Source organism: Nuphar pumila, chromosome 7, assembly GCF_984573655.1.
Source record: "Nuphar pumila chromosome 7, dmNupPumi1.hap1.1, whole genome shotgun sequence".
Classification (NCBI taxonomy): Eukaryota; Viridiplantae; Streptophyta; class Magnoliopsida; order Nymphaeales; family Nymphaeaceae; genus Nuphar; species Nuphar pumila.
Genome location: NC_143255.1, coordinates 68,350,006 through 68,354,199, shown reverse-complemented (window position 1 = coordinate 68,354,199; position 4,194 = coordinate 68,350,006). Strand labels below are relative to the sequence as shown.

General features: G+C 38.1%; 1 pseudogene; it reads right to left on the bottom strand.

Annotated features, from left to right (window-relative positions):
- Positions 1–2,742: 2,742 nt before the first annotated feature.
- On the bottom strand, positions 2,743–3,476 carry LOC149832376 (secreted RxLR effector protein 161 pseudogene; annotated as a pseudogene).
- Between the last annotated feature and the right edge of the window lie 718 nt (positions 3,477–4,194).

Here is a 4,194-nt window from a genome sequence, read left to right as displayed (position 1 = left end):
TATCCCCCTTTTGCCCCTGAGCTTTATTTTAATTCCAGAAGGTTCCTTTTGAGGTGGGGCCCACTAGATATTTTCATAGGATATTTTGTGGGTCCCACAAGATATTTTCTGAGGAATATTTCTGTGGGTCCCACCAATATTTCTGTGGGTCCCGCAAGAATTTCGGGTTTCCGGCGATTTTTTTTTCCGAAAAATTCTGAGTACGCCATTCCCTTCGTATTGACGTAACTAAGAAAGTTGGCTCGCAGGAATCCTTTGATTTCATTCAGGTAGGAAGTTATGGCTTCCAGAGTGTTTGAGCATATATTCGCGATTCGACGAATATCCTAAGTATATCTGGCTCGTACAAATCGATCTGATTCGTATTTCGGGTTCAGATGCTATTTTTACTTGAAAATGCCTCGTGAATTTCTTCAGAAAGATACTGAAAAATTATGGGTCTTACAAGTGAGATGTGTGTGCTCCATGATGCAATATCCCAAGATATTCCATTTATTCGGATAAGTATGCTCATTCATGCATGCACCTCCTAACCATAAAGCCACACCACGACTCCCATCTGAAAAAGAACATAAAAAGAAGGAAAACACCACGAAAAAATTCAACCAAATAATCATTTTCCTACTAACGTTTCTCAAACAAATACCATGAGAGAGAGAGAAGAAGAAGAAGAAGAAGAAGAAGAACCATTACCGAAATCCCACAAAAAAATAACACCAAAGAAAGACCTCAACGACAAAATATTCAATGTATAAGAAGGGTCTCTACCCTCTTCAATAGATATTCTTTTAACTCATTCGCTTCCTCAAGCTTTCGTTTTACTATGTGTGAGAAATGCAACAAAACAGGGAAAAGTGTTTCTTTTTTCATGTATGAATCTGATGCAAACTGAAATTTGTTTTGCATTCATGGTCATCAAAATGGACCCTCTCTCCCAATACCATACTATCACGAGGAGAGCTCAGCTGCATAATTGCATATTCCATAAGGGAAGGATTTATGGCTTCCTGAATGGGCCCAATCCTTCCCAGTAAGTGATGGTTGGGGTTCCTTGCAGCTAACACGGCTTGTCCTCTTTCTTCGCCAGCAGAAGCAGAAAGAAAATTAACTTTATGTTCTATTCAACCAATTACAACTCATGTGCCGAGATTGTGCCTGGTATATCATTTGTTAAACTGGAGACCATCCATCCTCTGGTGACATGGGAAATAAGTGGGTTCCCTCAACCAAGGGACTGCTTGTGAGTTGGGGGCTCATTCTTCAACAGGCACACAGTTAAAGATCAAATTATCCTCTCACTGCTTGGGAGTTCACAGTTTCATGTTCTATTTTACTTCTCGGTGGAGGTTCTTTTCACCTTTTTCTCGCGGTGCTAGCTATTATTTAGCCTTGCAAGGTTGTCCTTGCTGATTCACACGGGATTCCACATTCCAAAACTGTCAATGGGTGATCACATTGTTCAGAAGGGAATACATGGGAAGTTTGTCTAGTTTTGCTAGGCAAAAAGATAATGGATGTAGGTAAGGACATAAGGTGAGGGATATCAGTGAAAATAACAAACAGAGGATTTGGAGTTTTTTCTCATTAGGTTTTAGCATGGGATAGCCATGGTCCGTATTGGTCTCAAAACCCATGCAAGTTTTGGGAACCGCCAATTGATGCCCAAGGCTGTTCTGGGATGTGAACAAGTTCAAGTCTGTGGCAAAAAGATGTCAAAAGAAGGAAAGAGGGATTTACCAATTTTGTTTTGGATGGTGTTTTCACATTTTGGTTTTAGCTTGTGAAAGATATGATGATACTGAACTCGAACACCATGGAATTTGGGAAGTGTTGTGTGAAACTAAACATGCCCCTAGCTAGTTTGGTGCATGGTGGAATGATAGAGCTTAAATGTGGGTCTCAGTTGTTGGACCTCCACCGATGTTACATATGATTTGGGTTGTTTTATCCTTCTTATTCCTATTAACTCTGTCATTTAGTTATTTTCCTCAACCTGAAATCGTTGTGTGATACTGGAATTAGTGTTTCTTCAATTGATATTATAGCACTGGAACCTAAGTCAATCTTCCCAGTCACTGAAACATGAGTACCACTGAACATTGAATTGCAATGGTATGTCTCATGTTAATTGATTTTTCATCTTTTAATTGATTAGTCTAACAGTCAACTAACAAGGCAAACCAGTAGTAAGGGATACTGATATATTGGCCAATGGGGCTCTACTTTAGCATTCATGTGTTGCTCTTCTTGGAAGCCAACAATTTTTTAGGTGGACCAGAACAACATGTGGACAATATATATATATATATATATATATATATATATATATATATATATATATATATATATATATATATATATATATATATATATATATATATGATATTATAGTGAAATTAAAGATGAGCAAAATAAAAGTAAGAGTGATAGATAGAGACACTCAGATTTACGTGGTTCGGTACCCAAGCATGTACCTATATCCACGGTTCCTCAATCCTCTCTTTTCATAAATTTGTTGTTATTTTTAATACAAGCCCAACACCTTGGTTTATACATGTACCAGGTGACAATCGAGAAAGATTCCTATACTAAAAATAGAGGATACATTAGCCATAAATTACAAATGCAATTAACACAAAAAGAAGGTAAGTTGTGCAGACAGGGAGGCAATTAGCTGGAGGCAATAAGCTGTTATCATTGCCAAAAAAATAGCACAACTCAAATATTCCGCAATACTCCCCCTCAAGCTGATCCGTAGAGGTCATCGATGGTTAGCTTGCCTGATATATCTAGGAATGCTCCTTTGGTTAATGCTTTAGTGAAGATATCAGCCAACTGATCTCCACTACGAATATACGGGGTTTTAATAGTGTCATTCTGAATATTTTCTCTATCACATAATGACAATCAACTTCAATGTGCTTTGTCCTCTCATGAAAAACAGGATTCGATGCAATGTGTACCGCTGCTTGGTTATCACAATACAGAGTGGTTGGTTTGTCTTTCTGGTTGTGGCCTAGTTCAAGAAGTACAAGATGAAGCCACACAATCTCGCTTGTTGCTGATGCCATAGCACGATATTCTGACTCCGTGTTGGACCTTGCCACAGAGGATTGCTTCTTACTTTTCCAAGTAACAAGATTTCTACCCACGAACATGCAGAAACCAGTGGTTGACTTCCTGTCAAATGAATTTTTAGTCCAATCTGCGTCTGCATACCCCACTATGTTAACATCACCGTTGTTCCTCATCAATATACCTCTTCCGGGTGAGTTTTTTAAGTACCTCAAAATTTGGTTTATCAGTTCCATGTGCGAGGGGCTCTGCATGAACTGACTCACATAACTCACTGCATAAGCTATATCCGGTCTAGTGATGGTGAGATAAATAAACTTCCCAACAAGACGCTGAAAGACACCTATAGCTTCTAGAGGTTCAGTGTTAGAAGCAACTTTGTGAACAGTCCATAGGAACATTTGCTGGTTTCGAACCCAATTTTTCAGTTTCTTTTAACAGGTCAATAGCATATTTTCTTTGAGATAAAAATAGTCCTTTATGCGAATGAGCAATTTCAATACCCAAAAAATATTTAAGATGTCCCAAATCTTTAATGCCAAATTCTTTTCTTAAATGTGTTTTTAGGTCTTCAATCCCATTTAGATCACTTCTGGTAATAACCAAATCATCCACATATATTAAAATGGCTACAATATCTTTGCTAGTGACTTTAGTGAACATGGAGGAATTTGCTTCACTTTGTTTGAATACGACTTTATTGAGTGCAAAACTCAATTTTCCATACCAAGCTCTCGGAGATTGTTTTAATCCGTAGATAGCTTTTTTCAATCGACACACTAGTCCATGATTATTTGGTACAGAAATCCAGAGTGGTAGGTCCATGTAGACTTCTTCCACAAGGTCACCGTGTAGGAAAGCATTTTTTATATCCATTTGGAATAAAGGCCAAACACAGTTAGTAGCAACTGACATAAGAATTCGGACAATGTTCATCTTGGCAACTGGAGTGAACATTTCTTTGTAGTCTATGTCGTAAGTTTGGGTATAACCTTTGGCAACCAACCTAGACTTGTACCTTTCTATAGAGCCATCACTCTTGTATTTTGTCTTATAAATCCAATGACACCCAACAAGTTTCTTTCCACTAGGTAATTTAACCAGTTCCCAGGTTTGGTT